Source organism: Panthera leo, chromosome B3, assembly GCF_018350215.1.
Source record: "Panthera leo isolate Ple1 chromosome B3, P.leo_Ple1_pat1.1, whole genome shotgun sequence".
NCBI classification, from domain to species: Eukaryota; Metazoa; Chordata; class Mammalia; order Carnivora; family Felidae; genus Panthera; species Panthera leo.
The window spans coordinates 75,782,113-75,807,412 of NC_056684.1; positions in this window are offsets into that span (position 1 = coordinate 75,782,113).

Below are 25,300 nucleotides of genomic sequence, written 5' to 3' on the forward strand. Positions count from 1 at the left end.
AAGATACAAGCCACATTTAGTTTTGTTACTCTATTATGGCATACTTTGCATTTCATGGTTGTTATAAAATGAGTCAATTTCAGTATTGTAAGGTTTATTCACTCTATCATGTTACCAATATGCAGATTTTCTCACTAAGGGCCATTTGTTGATGTCCAGGGCACCAGAAATATTTTTGATACAGATTATAGGCACAATAACACTGTTTAAGCCCAAGCTTCTCCGTATCTGTTCTGTGTAACTCTACTTCTTTAGGATACTAAAGTGAATTACATAAAATTGTGATTTTTGACTATATAACTTAGGATAAAGCTAGATTTAACAAATTACGTGTTTCTTCACTAATAGTACTTCTTGGAGCCACTAAAGGAATATGAAAATAAGAATAAATAAGAGTAAAATAAGATTCATCGAAATCTCAAAAAGGACACAATATTCCCTCTTCTTCAGCCAATCACCAGGGAACTCTTAACCTCATATCAAAGGACTGATTATTCTGGAAATACACTGGTCTAAGTACATTTTTACTATTTTAAATTTTTTTTTAATGTTTCATTTATTCTTAGAGCATGAGCGGGGGAGGGGCAGAGTGAGAGAGGGACACAGAATCAGAAGCAGGCTCCAGGCTCTGAGCTGTCAGCACAGAGCCCGATGTGGGGCTCGAACTCACAAGCCGTGAGATCATGACGTGAGCCGAAGTCGGTTGCTTTACCAACTGAGCCACCCAGGCACCCCTTTCTTTACTATTTTAAGGAACGTTTCTATTTTCCAGTTTTCTGTCTGATTTGGGGGGGTTCCAACTGATGTAGCAAGAATATCGTGAGTTGTAGGAGAGAGCAATGGACTGAGGAACACTCAGAGTGACGGTTCAGATGTGTCACAGGGAGGAGCTCTTGGCCAAGAGTGCACACAATGACCATGTCTCTATGCCTTTGTCCCATGACTCATTCAGGTTTCTGCCCAGGTCTAGTTTGAGACATTTCCCAGTTTAAAGCCGTTTAAGATTAAGATTTGTTTTTCTCTTCTTTGAAGGACTGACCTTCACAATATATCCTGAATCAGATCATTTCTTGCTATCTTCATCACTGTAGTTCTAGGTCAAGTCACCACCATTCCTGTAAGGACCATGATAGTGGTCATGTCATAGATTTCTAGATTCCCATCCTTGCTCCCTGGCATCTATTCTTGACTCCAAGTTGAAACCAAAATAGCTTTGTACTATAGCCAAAACATCTACCATGGCCGACAAATGCATATAGGACCCAGCCCTTGCCCTTCCCCGAAACTTATCTCCACAAACATGCCTTCTCAGGCTGGTCTCCCTACTTTTCTGCAAATACACCAAGCATGTTCCCATTTCTGTCTCCACACTTGCAGATCTCTGCCTGTGATGTTCTCTCCACCAGATATCTGCATCATTTGTTAAGTTACTGTTTTCAGAGTAAATGAATGAATAACTTTAAAAGATTGTATAGTTTTGGGGGTGCCTGTGTGGTTCAGTCTCTTAAGTGTCTGGCTCTTGACTTTGGCTCAGGTCATGATCTCGTGATTCACGGGTTCCAGCCCTGTATGGGGCTCTGCACTGGCAGTGTGGAGCCTGCTTAGGATTCTCTCTCCCTCTCTCTGCCCCTCCCCTGCTCATGTGCTCTGTCTCTCTTTCAAAATAAATAAATAAACTTAAAAAAAAAGTATACAGTTGTAGTTTTCCATAATGGAAGCTGACCTATGTGATAGAGTAGACTACACCAGCCTGCTTGGCATTAATTCTGTATGATGGTATAAATTTAAGGTTTTTTTTAAGATGCTAATGTGAATATGAAAAATATTTAGGGAAACAAAATTAGAGAGAAAAAATTATAAATTTCCTATGCAGCCTAAGAATAGCCTAAAAATCATTGTTTCATTTGTGGGAGAATATTGCTGGGTTTCCTTTCAATGGTGTCATTCGCTTTCCATTTTCTCTATATATTCTATATAACCCATTTAGGATTGTAGAGATCGCAATAGACTGAGAGACAAATATACATGATGTCCTTCTATTTATCTATTTCTTTTTTTCTTTTGATTCATAGAATCAACCGTGGCAGAGCTAGAAATGATTCTGGGGATCTTCTACCATAACTCCTCATTTTCTTCTGTGCTGACAGTGCAGAGCCTGCTTGCAATTCTCTCTCTCAAAATAAGTAAACTTGAAAAAATTAACTTCCCCATTTTCAAAGTAAAATGAGACAAAGACAATGAAGTGATTTCCCCCAAATCCATAGCTGCTTTTAGAAGAATCATGAGAAGGATGTTTCTTTTCTACTGCCCAATTCACTTTGTTTCCACTACCCCAGGCATTTTCCACTTTGTGCTATATAGTGAGTTATCCAGAAGCAAAGGCACTGGCCATGGGGCCATAATTATATCTTCAGGGTAGAAATGAAAAAAATAATTTGGCTGCATTTCTTTGTTTAGGGCTGAAAAGGAAAATCTGCTAAGCTGGGTATTTTCCCTTCTTACAACTTAAGGAACATCTTCCAAAATGGCTTCCAGCTTTGCCTCACTTTCTGCAAAAAAAAAAAAAAAAAAAAAAAAAAAATTAAGCTCCAGTAGAAATGCATATGAAACTTCTGAAGAGGCTTACAGTTAGTTGTATCCTTTCCCATATCAATATTCTTTATGGAAGTTAAACAGTTTTAGTAAAAAGTCTATACATCCCTTTGGCAGAGAATACCCAAACCTTGAAGCCACCTTTTATGAATTACTTCTGAACATAAAGCAGAATATTTTCATGTGTGATATACTCCTTAAAGCAACAGACAGTTTTAAAGATCAGAAAGAAAAACATTTTGTTTCTGAGCAAATACGAGGAGCAAATACTCCTCTTTCCTACTTCCATCAACTTTTGGTGATTTGATACTGTAGCTTTTAAGAAAACATTCTGACACATATTTATAAATGTCCTTGATTTTTTAAAGAAGACAGACTGTACCCAATCATACAGTATATAAACCAACTGTGAGTTCCCTTTCTTCTCTCAGAATGCTTTTAAGTGCCATTGTCAAGTACATGGGCCACCTCATGCCCTCCCGCTAATGCGGGACAGAACAGTATCAGAAATGTGGACTTGAATAACTCTTGTCAGAGGCATTTATAAATAAAAACAAACTTGAAGACATAATATATTCTTATGAAAGAAATTATGGTGAATTCCAAGACTAGCCTAAGAATAATCCTGTTTCATTTGTGGGAGAATATTACTGGGTTTCCTTTCAATGGTGTCATTCGCTTTCCATTTTCTTTCAATCTACTCTGCAGGATTACAACGAGGAGGAATAAATTTTAAAGTAATTTCAGAAGAGGGGACATGCTATATACACACCTCTCTGTACTGATCAACTTGCACATAAGCAGGCTAATTTCTATTTTCAGAGATCTTTATTAATATCGGTTTTTCTATAAAACTTTTATGAGAGTGGGAAGTCATTCAGCATTATCAGCATTTCCATCCACACACCAAGTAAGCTGAAGTAGCCGCTTATACGGAACATCAGTTACAGTTTGAATGAGGTATACGCCCATATCCCTCCCTGCCAGGTTGAGCTATTCCCTTCCTTACTATTTCTGTACTTCTTAAACCTACTGGCCATCGTGCAATTTATTTTGCTCTCAGATCTGCTATACTGTTATTCTTTTCTGTCATGTTTGTAAAATCCACTTAGTTCCATTATAACACCATTGCTTTTTAAATATTTATTTGTAATAAATGTAGATAGAATAACTGCTTTGTGCCCAATAAACACCCAAAATTATCACCAGGGGAACTAGATAAATCAAGATGATTGTTTGCCTAGTTCCACCTCATTCTACCACACACACACACACACACACACACACACACACACCCCACCCTCTAACAAATGTGTATATATACCATGATCTCGTCATACCCCTTGGAGGTTTCAAAGATAGTAGGGGTGATGACATCCTTCCTAGAAGCGAGAAACCTGGGAGAAGGCATAAACCGCCCGCTGAGAGTGATTTTGTTTGTGATTAACGACAAACTCTATAGATTTCAGTATTCACAATCTCGGCTGGGAAGCTAGCACTAAAATGGGACATTGAGGTAGGGGCCAAATCCTTTAATTTTCTTTCTCAATAATAATTTTGGCAAAAGATACTGCTTAGTATTAAAATTTAAAGAATAAAAGAAAAGAGGATCAGCATCTGGGAAAGGGTTCTATGAGGCAGAATGAAACCATTTATATGTCAGTATAAACGTGGTCTTTGTGGTATATGTTTCCATTTTCTCGTGTCTCTGTTCTTTCCTTCTTCCCCATTTTCTTGGTCTGTTAATGAGAGTTTTCCACTTTTCTTGAATGAGAAAAAATGTGCTTGTCTCTTATTTTCATTTCCAATTTAGCCAGAAAGGTCACAGAGACCTTTGAAAATAGTACTTCTTGGCAATATTTTAAGGCTGTTAAAACCTCTTCATTCCCAGAGGCCCCACCAGAATCACCACACTTTTTACTTGATGACTGTCCCCGAGAAGAAATACCAAATACCATTTGCTTCTTTCCCCTGCCTTGCATGCAAAAGGGGAAAATGTGTCAGAGAGAACAAACAGGTTCTAAGCAGTCTAGGTCAGGACTTGGCCGAGGTGACACGCAACTGACACGTGGTAACACTCGATCTTCTGTTTCGGTTATCAGATCAAATTCAGAAAAGGGTCACACAGTTCAAAAAAGCTCTCACAATTAAATCAGAACGTTGTTCCCATTTCAATACTTTCGGAGAAGAATTATATTGTATCCCAGATGCGTGTTGATCTATCCAGTCTTTTAAAGCTGCTTCGTTCTCCCTTCAGAGGCTCCATGGCTGCAGAGGCTAGGCATTTCTCACTCACCCCTGAAATCCATTCTTGGGCTTCGGATCTGTGGATGGGCATACTTAATAGGGTAAGGTTAATTGGAGTGAGGCTTTTCAACATCTTCCCCAAAGATCTTTAAATCCTCAAACTGTACTACAAATAGGTGATTAATTTCTGTTTTTGCGAGCTCACCATCTGGATGGCTTACAACTTTGGGCTCCACTGTGAGTTTAAAGAGGGAAGTATCCAGGTGTCATCGTTGCTTCTGTTTGGTTTTGTTTTTGCTTGTTTTCCTCAATAAAAAATATATCATCACCTTTCCTTCATGCTACCGTCCTCCACCCTATCCCTTTCTGGTGACACAAATGCTGTAGAGTCTTGACAGCATGATGTAAGAAGGATCATGATGGCACCACTTCCTGCATCACTAGACTGACACTGGAGACAGTCATCATACACCAGTCAGCTGCACACAGCCTCTCTCTGGGGACAGAGAGAGTAGAAGCAAAGGGAAAAGTGAGGACTGTCTGTTGAGGTCCCACTGTGGGTTAGGCATCATGATCCTTATTTTATACCCACTATGGTATGTAATCATTTTACAACAGTGCTATAAGTTGGATTCTCCTCATATTATAGGTGACGAAATTGAAGATCAGACAGGTCTGTGTGATACCTGTAGTATGTACCAATTATTTCCAGCTCAGAAACAGGATTTTATGGGCTAAATATTTGTATGTCCAACCCCTCAAATTTATATGTGGAAGACCTCACCTTCAATGTAATGGTATTCAGAGATGGGGCCTTTGGGAGGCAATGAGGATTAGGTGAAACTATGAGGCTGGGGTCCTCATGATGAGATAAGTGCCCTTATAGAAGAAACACCAAAAGTTTATACTCTCTTATCTCTCCCTCTCCCTCTCTCTCCTTCCCACTCCTTGCCTCTCATGTTCCCACAAAGAGATCATGTGAGCACACAGTGAGAAGGCACCATATGCAACTCAAAGGGAGAGGCCTCATCAGAAGCCAATCATGTTGGTATCTTGATCTCAGATTTCTAGCCTCCAGAACTGTGAAAAAATAATTTTCAGTTATTTAGCCACCCAGTCTATGGTATTTTGTTATGGCAGCCTGCACAGACTGAAACAGAAGATTTTCTTGGCATTATATTTAGAAAGAGTTGGAAATAATCTGTGAGACTGGAATTCTATTCCCCAAAATATGGAAGATGGTACAGAATAGCAAAAAAAAAAAAAAAATGTGGAAGAAAAAAAAGTATATATAAAAAATGTTTTAAAATGCTTTCATTTGATGCCAGAATGTTAAGAGAAATGCTTAGATACCAGAAATCTGAGAGAATCCCCAGAGGTGTGAAAACACTGAAGCAGGCTTTTGCCCTCAGGCGTCTGCTGATTCTTGATGGCCCAGAGAATTTTAACTGACTGAAAAAAGTGAGGTGTAGACCAGGGTCCATCCAGAAGGAAGGTCAGATCAGAGACTTGAAAATAAACTCAAGACTCTAGAAAGGAAATAGCTACAGAAGCTAAACTTAACGTGTACACACACACACACACACACACACACACACACACACACACACAAATGGAGACTATGGGGGTAAATACATACCTTTCCCTTGGCTCTAGGCAAAATGGAAAAAAAATTTGTCTCCTCTAAGATTTCCTAACTACAATTGTGCACATGAAGGCCAGAAATCATATTACCTGTATATTTTTCACCTCCCCACATCCAATAAAACACAAAGTAGAAACTGACCTTAATGTGAGTCTGAGTCAAGCTTTAGTTAACTTGTATGGCTACCAGGGTTCAGCCTAACAGCCTAGGCAAGCTGAGATAAGGGCAAAGAAACATTCCGGGCACCTGAGAGAATGAGAGGCAAGAAAATGTGGAATGGAAGTAAAACTTAATGCTCTCAATCATGTGCTAGAGGCTCTATTCTCACTCCTCTATTTGACTCTCACAGCCTGGGAGATAGGCATTGTTTTCTCCATTTATTGTATTTAAAACATTTTTTTAAGTATTTATTTATTTTGAGAGAGACAGAGTGGGGAGGGGGCAGAGAGAGAGAGGGAGAGAGAGAATCCCAAGCAAGCTCTGCACTGCCAGCACGGAGCCTGATGTGGGGCTCAAACTCACAGAGATCATGACCTGACCCAAAACCAAGAGTCGGATGCTTAACCCACTGAGCCACTCAGGTGTCCATTTCTCCATTTAAAGATTAGGTCACAGACATTCAGAGAGGGAAGGTAACTTGTTAAGGTACACACAGCAAGGCCATGGTGGAGCCACAGTAGTCCAGTTCTGCGATCTCCAAAGTCCTTTGTTATTTACAGTAAAAGCCACGTCCCATGATAACAGCTATAATGTGCAAACTAAAGCTTGATGAATGAAGAGTGTACACTTCACATGGATATCATTAAAATCTAAGTGGGCTTATGTTTGTTTATTTTACTGCCATATTGTTCTCAGGCGACACTGGAAAAATCCTTTAGAATTCCAGGTCCTCAGGAGGTCATTTTAGTGGTCCTGGAAATTGTAAAACAAATTGGTGTTGAACAGGCTTTTTAAATTGTTTCTTGGCAGGACTGGAATAATCAAGTGCAATGATTTTAATTGATTACAGAAGAATGTTCCTTTGAGCTGATGCAGCAACTGTTTTTGGTCTGTTTGTAGCTTGAAATGTGAATTGATGCAATGACTACCCATGTTAGATTTTGCTCTTGGAGAAGTCTTCAGTGGGAAAAATTAGAAATGCATAAAGTAATGTGACTTGTGTCTTAAAGGATACCTTTCCAGTATCCTTGAAGAATCACAGGTGATTGCTTCCCCCTAGCCTCTCTGCTTAAATCTTACTTTGATTCCTTTTGTTCAGTCTCAGAATTTAATTCTCTGAGTAGAGACATATGAAGACCATACAGGTGTAGGTTCTCAGCTCTGCCACTAACCAGCTGGGTGGGTTTGTCCAAGTTGTCAAACCTTCTGGCCTCCATGCTCTCATTTCCGAAGTGAAGGAGACAGTAAAGGTTGGTACCTCGTACCTGAAATGTTATGATGATCAAAGAAGTGAATATCTTAATATGTTACCTGAAACAGGACAGGCAGTCAAAGAATGCCAGCTGATAGTAGTGGTAATAGTAAAGTAGGAGTAGAAAACATAACTTTCGCTATCTCGGGATATGAGAATAACATCTGATATTACTGAAAGTTTGTGGATACAATCCTTACACTGGCGGTTGGTAATTCTATGAGATTTATAGAAAATGAGAGAGATGATAAAAACTGAAGATGATGAAAAAAAGGGACACAGAAAACGGTATTCTAGCAAGCTGCCTGTTTATGTGTAGAACATGTCTACAGCAGGGACCAGCTTTTATATGCCATTTGTCTGTTCCATGTTCCAGAGCAGCTAGGTTGAGGCCTGGCCACCTATGTTAGTTTGCTGTATGGAACTGTTATACGGTACCACAAACTGTGTGGTTTACACAACAGAAATTCCTTGTCTCACAGTTCTGAAGGCTGAAGTGCAAAATCAAGGTGTTGGTAGGGTTGGTTCCTTCTGAGTTCTGTGAAGGAAGTACCTGTTCTAGTCCTCTCTTCTTGGCTTATAGATGACTGTATTCATGTTCACATGGTGTTCCTCTGTGTCTTCACATTGTTTGCCCCTGTACATGTCTCTGTGCCCCAATTTTTCCTTTTTATAAGGACAGTGTCATATTGGAGTAAGGCCAACCCTAATGACCTTATTTTAGCTTGATTACTTCTATAAATACTATATCTCCAAACAGAATCATGTCCAAAAGTCCTGGAGGTTAGGACTTTAACATATGGATTTGAGGTGGACACAATTCAACTCATAACACTCTGCCCTTGGTATTTCTCATGTGCAAAATATAACCACCCCATCTCAACATCCCTCAAAATCTTAACCCATTCCAGCACCAACTCTAAGTCCAATATCTCACTTGATGTCATCTAAATCAGGGAAGGGTGATATTCAAAGTATTCATTCAGAGGCAAAATTCCTCTCCAGCTGTGAACCTGTAAGGCAGATACCAAGTTATATATGGCCAGGGGTCAGAGAGTACATGGACAGAGATTAATAGGTGCAGGCATTTGCCTATAATTAAGTCATGTGGTCTGATTTCTAGCTTAGGTTTGGGGGAATGTCATGAATATTTTACTTTTTCCCTCTCATTTATTAGGAAACACTGAAGATAGGGGGAGAACAGAGAGATACAGAAAACTATACACACACTGAAAAGCCTGATATACATATGTAGAAAAAATGTTCCTGCTGTGGAATGTGGAATCGTAAAGAGAAGTGACTTTCCAATCAAAGGCTGGGTGACAAAACTATGCAGGGTTGCAAATGCAGGGTATATTTGTGCATTGAATAGAGGCAGTGATCATGTAATTGTAAAGTACCTAAAACCACAAAACCTAACTCACAGCCCTTCTTTCTAAACAACACAATTTCTTATAAAAAGCACCAAAACTACCTAATATACAATTTTGCCCACATAATCACCCTGAAAGCATTTATGTAATCAAAAGCAACCTCTGGGAATGGAAACTGGAATCTGGAAGTGAAACTCAAGAAAGATTCCATCATTGCACAAACAATTTCAAATTAAGCACTAATCAGAGGGGAAAATTAGGTTTATTCACAGGGGCCACTCAAAATAACCCTCTTAATAATGTAGAAATTGGCTGTAGCTAAAGTCCCACAAGTCTAGACACAAATACATTTAAAATACAGCAAAGCCAGTCAATATAGAATGTAGCAAATACAAGAAGTCAATGTAAAATAGATTTCCCAGATATGAGGAACATGGTTCCAGGATTGTAAGCAGACTGCTCAAGAAAAAATCTGTGATTTAGCAGAATTTTAGACTTACAAGAAATGTCTTTGCTTTTATTAGTGTCTTGGTCTTAAAATGCCGCTTCCTATTTTCCTTTCGCTAATCAGGACAGAGACTGACCAAAAACAAAAGGGTCACTAGGCACTGAGGACATGGTTATTAAGATAGATAGATAGATAGATAGATAGATAGATAGATAGATAGATAGATAGATAACGTAAAATAAAGGGAAAAAGAGAAGAGAAAGAAGGACAGAAGACAGTAGCCAGTCTACCTTGGGACCTTGGGTACCATTAAACCCACTTGGAGTTGAATTCAGAGTCTCTAAGAGTGTACATAGAATTTACCAGCTACCCCCCTACCCTTCCTGGTTGCTCCCAAGCCCATGTCCCAAGCATCTATGGCTGAGTCGGGGATTATTCTGGTAAAAGGGCCTGACTTCCTGAGAGGAGATCAGAGGCAGAGTTGCAGCTAAGATCACTGTAACAATCCCACTTTTAATATGTGTCCTTCTCCTTCTTATCTTCCTTCTTCTTCCACACTAACTCTTTTTTTCTCCTTCTTCACCTTCTCTTATGCCTCCCTGGCTCAAGACCCTTGCTCCAACATTGTTTATTTCTGCAGATGGCCAAAGAGGTTGCTGACCTCTGCCTTCACTCATGAAATTTTCAAACAAATCTGCTCCCATGCCTTGTCAATGAGTCCTATCTGGACCCACAATCACACCTGGGTGCCCCACATTCCTAGCCGGAGAATATCTGGTCTCCAGGAAATCAGGGAGGAACACTCTGTCTTCAAAAAAGATACTAAGTGCTCTCTTTCTCTGAAAGCATTTTAAAGTTGAAGTACAGTTTACAAGAGATTGGAACCAAATCTTGTAATCTGGACCAACTTTCCCAGTGATGAGTGATCTTAAAAGTAGAAGAGTGGCCAAAGAGGTTTTCAACTCTTGTCACAAACACATGAATGATACAGATAATGTCAGAGATACAAAAAAAAATTGATCTAAAGTTGCGCTAACCAATTTGATGACCATTAGTCACAAATGGCTATTCAAACTTAAATTTGTTTAAATTAATTAAAGTTTCATTTCTCAGTCACAATAGCTACATTGCAAGTTTCCAGTAGCCACAGATAGCTGGCGGCTACAGAACTAAATGGTATAAATATAGAAAGTCCCCAGCACTGAAGAAAGCACTATTAGACAGCGCTGGAAAGGCCCACAGAGGCAACGAAAGCAAGACAGAGACAGAGAGACAAAGAAGGAAAAAAGAGAGAGAAGAAATAAGGAGACAAAGAAAGATAAATACAGAGAACAAACTGGGGGTTTCTAGAGGGAGGTGGGTGAGGGGATGGGCTAAATGGGTGATGGGCATTAAGGAGGGCACCTGTTGGGGTGACTACTAGGTGTACTATAGAAGTGATAAGTCACTGGGTTCTACTCATACTACACTGCATGTTAACTAACTTGAATTTTAAAAAAATAATTTAAAAATAGACAAAGAGAAAAGAAACAAAATAGTAATTGAAAGAGAGCAAAACTTCAGGCCTGAGATCCAGACTTTTTCCTCCAGGCTCCACAAACTGTCATGTGAGTAATACATTAAGAGGAGCACACTTTCTGAAGCACTTGATTTTAAGAGGCTGTCTTGGGTCTAACAAAATGAGCCTGGAGACTTACCTATGTGAGAGGTTAAAGTTCTTGAAACCAATTAGTTGCTTTGACCTGAATCTACTCATTTTCATTTAGATGCGGGGTTTTTTGTTTTGTTGTTGTTTTGTTTTGTTTTTTTAATCAGCCTTCCAGTGAGCATCCTGCATCCCACCTCCACCTGTTCCTTCCTCTAAATCTGGGAATGACTACGGCAATGAGACTGGAACAGCACATGCATTAGAAGTGAAGAGCATCACTGAGAATTTAGAGACTGTGTCTAGTTTGGAAGAACCCAAGGGAACTTGAAGAAAAGTAATCAGAGTGAGTAGGAAAGGATACATAATGCAAAGTGTTCCCTCCAGGAACTTTACTTCAACAAGAACAAGGGCATTTCCCTGAAGGGCATGAGTAATGTCAAATGTAACCGTTCGCCATGCTTCTCCAAGGCACCAAATGGGCTTTTAAGCTACACATTCCTGGGGGTTTAACAATGGATTCAAAATAGGAACTGTAAATTTGTTCTCTGCCTTTGTAAGTTTGCAATGAAAAGCAGACAGTATTGGGGTTGCTGTGTGCCCTGACAGAGATATCTGCTTATAATTCAGTAAGAGGACTAGAAAAAATGGATCAGCGACACCTCTGAGGTTTCAGCATTTTTTACCCTCTTCTTTATGTGGTAAACCATAGGACTGACCCAGAGCAAAGTTCTAGCAGCCTCTGAAAGTGTTGGTAAAAGACATTTGTGGAAGGTAGGCTTCCCTTATGAATAAACAACAACACAAAGATATGATTTTCATTTATAATCCCTTGGAATAAACGAGACTACATCTTAACCATTTCTTTGAAAGGGAGAACAGGTCAAAGTATGAACACTGCGTGAAGACAGAGAAAACCACCTCTATCATCCCCAGACACTGCTGTAAGGAGAACTAACGTAAAAACTTCCATCCTGCACCTCAGTACCTACACTTCCAAAACACCATTTTTGCATTCATCTATCTCTGTGGCTTTCTAAAAAAGAGCCCTAGGACCACCAATTGCTAGAAGAAACACCTTGCTACAGACATTCCTATTATTTCTAGTCAACATGATTTATCCTCTTTCCACTGTTTTCCAATCTTCATGTCTTAATACCTTAAAGGAAGGTTGCCCCAATGTTGAACATCCAGTCCAGCATGGTGAGATTAGAGTACGGACGTGGCAGCCACACTTTCTGGGTAAGAATTCTTTGCTCTGCCTTTTCATGTGTGTGACCTTGAGTAAATTATTTAATCTCTCTGAACTTCAGTTTCCATCTCACCTATGTACATATAGACAAAGAGATAGATAGATAATTGGGGAGTATAATCAAAGTCTGGCATTTATCCTTCATTCATTCATCTACATGAAAGTCACTAAGGACACAAAGATTGGTAAAACATAATCCATGCACTTAGGCAACTCAAAGTTCAGTGGGAGACAGATACTTGTAACACATTGTAATGGTTGTGATAGAGTCAGATACTAATTGCTTTAGGAAGACAGAAAAAGTAATTAATTCCCTCTGAGGGTTTAGGGGGGAGATTCATGCACAAACCTGTGCTGCCTTGCAATTGCTTCCTCCCTCCCTCTTTCTTTCTTTCTTTCTTTCTTTCTTTCTTTCTTTCTTCTTCCCTCCCTCTCTTTCTTCTCTTTTTTCTTTCTTTTTTTTCTTTCCTTCTTTTCTTCTTTCCTTTCTTCCTTCCTTCCTCCTTCCCTCTCTCTCTTCTTTTCTTTCTTTCCTTTCTTTCTTTCCCTTCCTTTCTTTCTTTTTCTTTCTTTCTTTCTTTCTTTCTTTCTTTCTTTCTTTCTTTCTTTCTTTCTTTCTTTCTTTCTTTCTTTCTTTCTTTCTTTCTTTCTTTCTTTCCAATTTCACTACATATCCAGAAGCCACTAAGAGTGAAGTCAAGGGCAAGGTGAGTGAGGACCACTTTATACATGCCTGCAGATAACCCCTCTTCTAGTGTAGCCCCCTATCGCCCTGGACAAGATTATCTATACACATATCTTCCCCAGCTGCACCAACCCTTTGCCTTGCTGTTGCCATCAACACTTGAAGAGTTACAGCTGCTCTTCAGTACTATTGCTTTCAAAGAAGCCTTCATTCCTCTATTGAGCAGTCATTAGAGCCACGAGGAGCCAACCATTTAGGTATAGACACACATATACATAACGTATATATACGTATGCATGTGTGTATGCATACATATATGCATATTAATGACATATATAACATGTAATAACATACACATGTATATTAAGTAAATATACATGTGTATGTATTAAGCATCTGAGTTGGTTGCTCTTTGTTAGGGTTCAAAGAAAATAAAAATAAGTCTGAGACACTTGCCCATAAAAAATTTTTATAATTTTTTAAAATATCTATTTGTTTTTGAGAGAGAGAGAGAGAGAGAGAGAGAGAGAGAGAGAAAGCATGAGTAGGTAGAGGGGCAGAGAGAGAGGGAGACAGTGGGTCTGAAGCAAACTCTGTGCTGACAGCAGAGAACCCTATGTGGGCTCAAACTCGCAAACTGTGAGATAATGACCTGAGCTAAACTCAGACACTTAGCCAACTGAGCCACCCAGGCATCCATCCATAAAGTTTTTAATATAGTGAAAGATGCCATACCATAGGCACTGCTAGCACAGAAGGGAAAAGAGTAGGTATTTGTAACAGTGTCTTTAGCTCAAGCCATTACTAAGAAAGCCGGGAAATATACTATAAGCTACCCCAGTATCCCCCACTTGCAAGCATTGTTTCCATCAAGTAGCAAATAAAAAGGTATACAGAAAAAGGAACAAGTATTAGATATTGTATATTCATTACATACATCCTATGACAATCTGGAAGCAACATTCTCTCAGTAATGTCTCACCAAAGATCATTCTGTCTCCCCCAGCTACATCCTATTCTAAGAGGGAATAGTTTCTCTCTCCTTTAGGGTGCATGAGCATGGAAGAGGAGTACTCATTTGGGGATCAGAAAACCCACATTTTAAACCAAACACAGATACAAAATTAGTTAAGTGCCTTTGGCCATCTCACATCTTTTTATTTCCCCACCTAAAAATGAAGAGACTAGACTAAATGATCAGTCAAATGACCTCCAATTTTGATGTTATCCTAAAGACAGAGACATCCATTCCTGAGAGTGGCACCCAACTTGCACCTTCTTTGTTTCTTTCCTACCTTTTGCTCCTCTTTTCCCCGCAAAGTACCCTCCTTTCATTGCATAGCCAAAGAATTCAAACCACAGATCCCCTGGGGAATGCAGAGAGTCATCTTGGACTTCTAAATGTTGACCAATTCCAAATCTCTTCATGTGTTTATTTTCAAATGTATTTTCCCTGTGAGAAGGACATGAATTTGGGAGATCCGGAGTACAGAACGTAATAGACTGAATGATGTCCCTCCCAAATTCCTATGTTGAAGTCCCAGCCCCCAGTACTTCATAAAGTAACCATAGTTGGAGATAAGGTCTTTAAAGGTGTAATTATGTCAAAATGTGGGACACTGATCCAATATGGCCATCTCTATGAGCATAGGGAGAGACACCATTGAATACACAAGCTTGGAGAAAAGGCGATGTGATGAAACAATGAGAAGATGGCTACCTGCAAGCCAGAGAGAGGGGCCTCAGGAGAAACCAAACCTGCAGACACCTTGATCTTGTACTTTCTGCCTCCAGCACAGTAAGAAAATTTCTATTGTTTAAGCCACCCAGGCTGTGGTATTTTGTAATGACATCACTAGCAAACTGAAATAGTAGGAACTCAAACAATAAAAATGAATTAGCATCTTCTGAACCATAGATTCTTTACACAGCATGATTCTGTATATCTACACATTTCGCCAATTACCAAGAAGCCCAAGAAGTAGGAACTCCCCCAAAATGATGTTGGAATAGAGTGGTCCATCCATCTGCCAATGTATTTGAAATTATTTTCTTGCCTTTGTAGAAGCAGATACCATGTGATAAATTCTAACGATCACTTTTGGGAGGCCAAAATATCTGAACAAGTAGGCCTATGCAGACATATCCCAAAGGTGTAAATTCTCCTAGATGTGTGAACTAGTGACTTTGTAAGCTACTCTGAACTAAATACTGTATCAGAAGATGATCTGATTCAGTGTGCTCTGAAACCTCCCAGGAAAAGCTGCCCTGCACAAGTACAACTTTTCTTTTTTCCTTCCGGCAAACTTTGTCTTTGCAAGTTGTATTCAGACCATCTGAGGTAAAGCACAGTTGTGACTTGGTAGATACTTGCTTCCATGTGGAAAACACTGCAAAGTTTCTTTTGCATTGATTAGTGTCTTCCAGATGCCCACAATGAATTCACAATGCATTAGGGATCACATCAGGGGGTTATTTATGGGTGAGGAGCATGCTTATCTCCACCTCTGTTGTGCTATCTATTTGCCAAAAGGATCAGAGACTTATTACAGGGAACTTCTTGGGCATTATTACCACCCAGAGCGAATGACAGTTTCTGAGTAGTCTTAAATTAGCTTATTTGCAATTTATTTTTTACATAGGAAGTATTCATTCGCTTTCTCCTAACTAAGAGTCTATACTTATCAATCACCATGTCTTGCCATGAATCTGAACAGAACTGCCTGTGGGCCTGAACTATAGTTTACTCACCAGCATTAATAGGTCACCCAATATGCTTATCACTGAGGTGTGAACTCAATCAGTCTCTTATCTGATTCCACCACTAAAGTAAATAAATAAGCAATGCTAAAATTAAATGGAGCCGTATCTTATTCAAAATGTTATCTGTATCTGCTGAGAAAGAATCCAAGGGAATCCACTCTTATGGAGTTGTTCAGTGGTGTTAAAAATTGTAGGGCACTATGCCTGAGGAGACAGGGCAGCACCTAACCAAGACCTCCAGCATCTGATAAGAATTTACACAACATGAAGTAAAGGGTGAACTATGGATTCTTAGCTAGGCAACAGGCCTAGGTTTTATCATGGGCATGGTGATTTTTAATGAATGGAAATGGACAGACGAAATCAAAACACAGGGAAAAACATAAAGCTGCGTGAAATTGAATTTCTCTTCTCTGAAAAAAAAAGTTATTCTATTTCTCCCTATCCAACAAATGGAGCTTGGTCTATGAGCACTACTGAGTAATCAATAATCAAAGGTAGAAATGCTTTCAATGCCAAAAACTTCTGAAATAACCAAGAGAGAAGAGGATGGATAGGAGAAAATAAATGAAGAAATAGAGGGGCCAATTCTATTTTTAAATGGTTCTTATAATGCAGCCTTACCTAATGGGGCCTGACTGCCATGCCAAAAGAAAAATAAATGGAAGAAAGAGAAGAGTAGCAACAAAATAATAATAATAATAATAATAATAATAATAATAATAATAATAATTCTTTGGATTACATTTTCTAAAACATACAGTTTTTCCAGCTACCTTCTCTTTGAAATAACTATGGTGAAGTGTGTTTGAGTGTACATACGTAATCCAGTGCTGGCATTTTAGTGAGTCTGTGTCTTTTGTTTCTGTTGGACTTGGGGCTTGTGCAGATATCCCTCTAGGTTAATATCGCATTGTCAAGGATGGTTTCCCATAGGGAAGTTCAGTCATCTCCTTCAGAAGTTCTTTCAGATCTTACCCCTCACTGTCAAAAATTCTGGCATCTTCTATTGGTTTTTCATTCCCTTTTATGTATCTTCTTTTTATTATTATTTTTTTTCTTCCTCTCTCTATGTTTTCCCTCTATCTCCTCCTGCTGTTCTTATTATCTCTAGCCCCACAGGTTCTCAGCTGCAGTTTTCTTTGTTTTCTGTGTTTGACTGGTCGCTTCTTTGACTCCATCTCAGTAACTCTAGGATTCTCTTTCGGCATTTGCTTTCCCTCTAATCAATGCCTTTCTTGTTTAAAGCTACCGTGGTCTTTGGTTTGTCCCGGGGGCTATTTGCCTTATTGTGACAAGAAGGATGAATTGTCCTCCGCTTTTCCAGCGGACCCAGAGTGCTGCCATCCATCAACCTGCAGATGATTTCATATATTGAGGAAGTCAGGGGCCAGAATGATACTAAATAAACAGTACTTGACTGAAAATTATTCTCTGTGGAGCCCCTATTCCTGGCTCACGGTATCTGCCAGCAGAGGAATCAGGTATTGATCAACTTTATTGTCATTAACTTAAACTCTCCAGTAGTCATGGAGAATGTGGATCTGCCAATATGTTTCAAACTATCAACGGGAAAAAAATGCATATATTCACTTTCATCTAAACTAGTTGAACTATAATTCATGTGTATGTTTGTAACTGGTGGGAATGAGAATTCTCTACATAGACACACAGGACATGAATGGGCTTTATTCTCAAAACTATACAATACTGTTATGACCCTTGAACATTCAAATTGCTAACATGAGATATTTTATTTATTTGGTCAATTCCCAAATAAATACTCATGTAGGTTGCTAGAAACAAAATTGAACTGGATAAATTTGAAGATCTAATTGGCTTCATTCAATGATTTATGAATTGAGCAGCATCTGATCTAGCAAGTAAAATGTTGCTCTAAGGAGCTGTGCAAAACAGAAGACTTTTATAGGCAATAGAAACTGGGCAGTGCAAGGAAATTATTAGCAAAAGAAAGGATCCTTTCTGGCAATGTCATCGTTTTTTAGGGGAAGGGGAAGGGAGGAGGGGGTGTATCAAGTAGATAACATCACTGGTGTTGATCAGGAAATTCCAGACTGACTGGTTTAGAATTCTACTCCTGGAATTAGGTTAGGTATTCAGGTCTGGTTTGCTGTCATGGAGCTTAGCATAAGTGACTACATTTGGGGCCTGTTGTTCCTTTTTTGAACAATGTTAAAACACTTCTGTTTGTTTTTCTCCTTTTACCATTCCTCTGTCACAGGGGCTTCAGTCAAGAACTGAGAAGGGTAGAGGGAAACGGATTGTTTTTTTTCTCTCCCTTAGTTGCTATCCACTACTGACATGCAAGGATAATAAACTCTTGTCCGGCTTGCGTTGGTCAGGGCCAAATGACCCGCCATGCTGATTTAGCCTTTCCTATTGTCTCGTGGCCTCCACAAACCCCTCCGAGTCTCCTTTGTGCCATCTACCTGGCACAAGGCCCAGCCTGTCTACCTCACAGACTCTGCCATGGAGTGACTTCACTTTTCCACACACACTCATCCTGTTGGCCCCAAACAAGTCTCCTGGCTCTTGTCTTAAAGTCCACACTACCTAGAAGCCTTGTTTGACACAGATATGTAAAACGGATTATCTTTCCATCATACCTCTGTACTCCTCTCCCCTTACTATACTGGGTTGTCATACACAACAGTCACGTTCCCAAGTCTCAAACTTGGGAGGCCCAAACCTGGAAAGCGAAAATCAGAATGTACATATGACTATGCCCTTCCGTTCCTCTTTATCTATTTTTGTCTCCTAAACTTAGGACTCAAAAAGGTGGTCTGCCTCCTTTCTTTTTCCTTTTCCTTACTACTTATGGAGATGGCATCTGCTTCTCACTTGCTCCTGAGACTATCGTGGTAACCAGGGAGTGTGGGGAGAATCTGGCTCACCAAATAACAACAAACCACCAGGCATTTCAAATGTACCCAAGATAAAGACTGAGCAGTTAGTTTTAAAAGCAAATTTCATTAATTCATACCATCCAAGTTCAAAGAAAAGTTAGTCCATGATTTGACATTCTCAACCCAAAACTAGTCACATGGCTGACTTCCTGGAGTCTTCTCATAAAACATACATACAATGATAGGAATAGGGCATGCTTCATCTTTGGGAGGTGATAGGCACAAAATGAAGCCAGACCAAGACTGAGATCCTTGCCCACCACCAATGAGCTGTTAGTCATGCAAGTAGAATCTCTCCTTCCTGCTTCCCTTGCTTCTGGGGGAATGGGAGCAAGTAAGGCCACTTGAGGGTTTTAGTGTCAGTGACAAGAGGGGAAATTTAGAAAGAGATCATGGCTTGGACTATTAGTGTTGACTGATAAGTGATTATGATTTAATCTGACTGAATACTTACTCAGAAAAACTGAGATATTCAGAACCCAATTGTATTACAGAAATCAGTGACCATGTTAAAAAAAGAAAGACCCAAAATGGAGTCACTTGTGCTAAGCCCCACAACAGTAAACCAAGACTTAATACCTAATCTAATTGTAGTTTCAGGCTTTCCTGGGAGTGGAATTTTAAATCAATCAAGCTGTAATTTCTCGATCAACATTAGCACAGATAATCTGCATGAAAGACCCATGCCCTTCCCTCAAAGGAAGGTGATCTTTCCGGAAACAATCCTTTCTTTTCCTTTGGTAATAACTCTCTTGTCTCATCCTGTTTTTGCCTATAAAAGTCTTCCATTTTGTACAGCTCCCTGGATCTCCTTTTTACTTACTAGATGGATGCTGCCTGATCCATGAATCTGTGAATAAAAAGCTAATTAGATCTTCAAATCTACTCACATTTTGTCTTTAAACAACCTGTATACCTTATACATACAGGAGAGAAACCCAAGAAAAAACAACTAACTCCCTGAGGTAGCCTCGACCACCAGTTTAAATACAATCTGTGGTTAAAAACAGGAAACTCAAACAAAGTAAGTTGTAAGGAGGCCAGTTGTGGGGAAGTGCTCAGAAAAACTACTATAAAAAAAAGTAGGGTTTGTTATGCATATTTAGGCTTGAGCTTTTCCCCTTGATAAGATTCTCTTGTGGTTTAGAGTCATCCTTCTATTCCTGAAAGGGAGACACCCTTACTTACAAATGGAATTTTCCTTTATAAATGTAAGTGTCCCTTACAAAGGGGTAACTTCTATTCTCAGAACTTCTCCAGTGTGTTCTGTCTCTCAAAATAACCAGCTTAGCATAATCCTTCTGCTAAAGAGTCATATTTTGGGGTGGCATATTCTACCACCTTCACAACTGTGCCCATATATTGGATAAGGTTACTCTTCTCAGTGGGGACAGCCAATACTGTATCCCAGGACCAGTACCAGGTCATAGGGCAAACTTTGGCTACTTCTACAAACTCATATAGTCTTTTTCCTCATGAACTCAGATGCTGTTTTTGCAAACAGAAGGAAGTCACTATGTGAGACACTCACGGTGCATTCTGCCTAAAGAAACAGGTATCCAGAGGACATACACTGGTGTAGCCCTGATAGACAGTTAAACATTAAACAGGTTAAACGCTGAAATGAACACAAAGTTGTTTAGGAGATGCTGCAATTAGCCTCAATGACCAGGTACATTTTAAGCAAAGGACTGAGCTTGAGAATATACAGGAAGGGTATTCCAAGGCAAGAAAAGAGCAAGTACAAAGGCCCTGAGGTAGAGGAAGTGACTTCCATGCTCAAGAAATAGCAAGATCAGGGTGATTAAAGTGGGCTTAGGGAGGATAAGAGATAAGGTCAAAGATATAATGGGTGAATCAAATGTTGAAAATTCTCTGGGACTATTATAAGGCCATTGGCTTTTATTCTGAGTGAGAGCAAAGAATATTAGGTGGTTGGCCCATAGGAGTGATATGATCTGACTTCTATTTTGAGAGGATCATTTTAGACTACAGAAGAAATTTCTTAAGGAGATACTATGACAATCCAAGTGAGAGATGGTGGCTTGAACCAGAATAGTTATGATAGAAGAGTGAGAATTTTAATTTGGGGCATTTTAAGCTGAAGTGCTTACTGATCATGCATTCATGTGGTAATACAAATCTGGGGAAATCTGTATTAGGGAATCAGATCTGGAAACCTTCAGCTTCTGGGAAGCATTTGAAGCTTTATGACTGGACAAGATCATCAAGGTTTAGACTAAATGTAAAGAGAGAAAATAAGATTAATCAAAATAATAAGACTTGAAGCAGTTCTCTATTTAGAGTTCAGGGAGATGAAGAAGAAACAGGTAAATGGTATCCAGGAGAGTGGAAGGAAAGCCAGGGAACTATATTAGGGTCTTAGAAACCAAGTAAAGAAACACTTTCAAAAAGGACAGAGATAATCTGATGTCAAATGATACTGACAGGTCTAATAAAATGAAGACTGGAAATTGATTAGATTTGGCTAGATAGAAGCCATTCATGAGTTTACCAAGATCAATTTGAAACAGTGATCAGGGTGACTGACTGAAAGGAATCCAAGAGAAAATGGAGAAGAGATGGAAATGACAAGCATACATCACGCATTTTTTTTTTTTTTTTTTTTTTTGCTGTGAGGAGTAGAGAAATAAATTAATAGTTAATTAGATGTGTGGAGTCAAGTAGTGGTTTTATAAAGATTAGAGAAATGATAGCATATTGTATGCTGGTGAGAATGATCTAACAGAGAAGAGGGATTTTATGATGCAGAAGAGAGGAGGGAAAATTACTGGGTAGCCTAAGAGGGTATGGTATATATTGTACAAGTAAAGGAGTCAGCCATACAAAGATGCTCAGTTGTCTATGTAACAGAGAGAAGCAAGTCCTGACATGCCCATGATTTCCATGAGCTCCTGAGGTATAACAAGAATTTCTAATACTGTCATTTTAGTTATAAAGGTGAAGAAACTTACACATAGTGATTTTCAAAGGCCAAGAAGGCAATGTAGCATAGGAGCTCAGGGCACAGACTCAGTCAAAGCAATGAGTCTAGCTCTGCCCTTCTAAACTAAATACTGACTATGAGAATTAAGTGAGGTATTGAGGGAGCCAATCACAGTGCAGCGTGGGAGAGCCTCACTGAGGCTGCTCAACACTGACCGTGTCCTCTCATCTGCGCCCAAGTGCTACCCCATATTTCCTAGCTGTGGTTACAGGTAGGTAGGGCTATGTGACTGAGTTCTGTCCATATGAATGGACTGGCGACCATCAGTTTCAGGGCCAGCCTGCTTTAACTGCTACCACATTCTTCCTCTCTTTGTTTCCCTCATCATTCTGCCAGCAAGGGATGTGCTCAAGAATTTTGAAGCCATAGAAGAGAGCAGAGGCACTAACTGGAACGAGGATGGGCCACATCTCTTTTGACGTTACCAAGAAATAAACCTTTATGACATCAAACCACCAAGAATCTTGGCTTATTAAAGATGCAAGGATTAACTAATACAGTGTGTCCTTAATAAAAGTTAAATATTGATATTAATGTGGTCAGCCCCAGACCACAACATTCATTGATGGTGGAGGTCAGCAAACATCTGGGTTTCTTCTTTCCTTGTCTAATGCTCCTCTACACTATATACTAGGTGATCTATTTTTTGTCCACTGTGCAGAAGAAGCAATTATCCCTTTCAGAGCATAAGCCCTACTTGCTAGAAAAGGAAGACCAGAGTTAGATCTTGTCAGAAACTCAATCTATAAGCCATCCTATAATCACCGTAAGCAGCAAGAGTCTGTTGCTTTGACTCTCTCTTCTTAAGTTGAAATGTAACCAAAAATAAATAATTGAGGTTATATATCACTGAATAAATCAGATTACGAACGTGTGATTTACTGATGTAGAATATCTGGTACTCTAAGGTTTATATGACAACTGGCTCACAAGAGAAAACATTTCCAGCTACCATCTCTAAACTTCATGTGGACAGACAGTGGTTGACATTTTTCAATTAGCAATATGATAATTGCTATCCTAGAATTTGCTTAATTTCTCAATTCAAAAAGAATCCAGTTTTCCTTCTTATACCTTCCCATTTGTTTAATTGGAACATAACATTAGGAAAAACTATTTAATATTCAAGAAGTATATCTCAAATAGCATCATGTCATGAATATTCCCCACTGTAAAGTCATACTTCCGCTTTGACCTTGTTGTCATTGTTTTGTTACATAATTTATTCAGCCTGGTATGTCTTACAGATTAAATACTCTAGAAACAAATTAAAAAGCATCCCAGTGGCTTAGAAATGTCAAGTAAGTCTTCTTTTCTCTGAATACCTCTTGTAAGATGGGATAGTGAAAAATAACCCCACAAAACTGGCAAGATGATTTGTTTAGAGATCACATTTCTAAGTGAAATAATCATCTCTCTTAATCGTTGGATTCAGACAGGCATATGCAACTTGACCACTGACATGTGAAAGAGAAAAAGGAATCCTCTTTCTCCTGCCCAATACCACAGGCTTTTTATAATCAAAGTACACAGGCTTTAAAGAAGACACATTGTCCCCAGAAGGCAGCCTGTTCAACTTTCCTTTGTCCATTGAAGAGAGATGCCAGGAAAACAGAGTTCCTGAGTAGGGTTTTCCAGTAATAAAATGGGCTGCTATGTTATGAGCCCTGGCCCCTGGAAGTTTGCATGAAGAAGCTAGATGACCAATCATAGCAGAAGGTATACAAGGGTTCCTTAAAGGAATTGAAGACTCATTTATTCTGTACTTTAAAAAAATCTCTATTGAGAATGGGCACTGAGAATATAAATATGAAAAGACAAATCTCTCGAGAATCTATTAACACTCCCCCTCTGCCAGGAGCTGTTCTAAGCAAGTCTTCACCTTACAGGTATTAACCCATCCAATTCTCACGATGGCCCTATGAAGTTGGTCTTAGTATCATACTTATTTTATAGATAACAAACTGAGGCTCAGAGAGATCAAGAAGCAAGTCACATAGACAGCAGATGAGAAAGGGCTTGAACGCAAGCGCCCTGACTTCAGAGTTTGGCCTCGATGCCTGTAGCAGTCTGTGGAGCGACCCACTGAGAAAGGACAATTAAACTTGGATGAGGGCAAGGGGGAATGCGTGTATGAAGTACAGAGATATGCCATATATGACAAGAAGAAATTTCCAGGTTACTTAAAAAAAAATTTTTTTTAACGTTTATTCAACTTTGAGAGACACAGAGAGACAGAGCACAAACAGGGGAAGGGCAGAGAGAGAGAGAGAGACCAAGGCACAGAATCTGAAGCAGGCTCCAGGCTCCGAGCTGTGAGCACAGAGCCCGAAGCGCGGCCCAAACCCACGACCCGTGAGGTCATGACTTGAGCTGAAGCCAGACGCTCAAATGACTGAGCCACCCAGGTGCCCCTCCAGGTTACTTTTAAATCTTGATGTCTGATTTTAAAGTCAAATGGACTGTAATAGGGAGAGCACAAATAGAGTTAGATTTTTGACTTAGTCAATTTGTCCCAAATTTATAAGACAGTATTAAGAGTATGGCCCTTACACATATAAAAAAGGGTATCTAGGCCTCCTACTTCAAACATGACTCCTACACTTTGCAAATGCACAAAAGTACACTGCGTTGCAAACGTGTGCTAGGAATGCTGTCGCTATGTCAAGCCAGGTCTTTTCCCCCAAGATCAGGAGAAAGAGGCTCATTAGGCCATAACCTTAGGATTAAAAAAAGGTAAAAAAAATAGTCAATTTAAGTTCTGGGAGTCATCTTCACATAAAAATGAATTGACCTGAAGGCCATTATGATCAGCCATATAGAAAATGACCTATTAGATGCTCTAAGAAACTGATTCTCCTAAAATGCAAATGATTATGGGGTTATTTATAACCTCAGCCCAACTTCAAAAGGCAGAAATTATAAAGCCCATCCAATAAATGAGGCTTCTGTAAATATTCCTAATAAAGTCACATTCTGCCCTTCTCTTTTGCAAGCCCATTACAGGCCCTGATAAAGACTGATCTGCATTGTTCAATTCTTCCAAAAGTTCACTCCTCCTTAAAGATGGCTACGGATAAGACTGATTTAGAAATAGAGGCAACAAGTTTGTTGGTCTTTTTGCTTCACAAATAAACCTCTCCATTTAAGAATAATAATTACCATGGTAACCCTAACAGCTTCGAAATCATTCAAGCATGCAGTTTCCAGGGAGAAAAAAATCTCAGCATTTCTGAAGCTTGTTTAACCCTTCAAGAATCAGTGTCCATTTTCCTACAGCAGAGTCAATTTGGTTTAACCTTTTT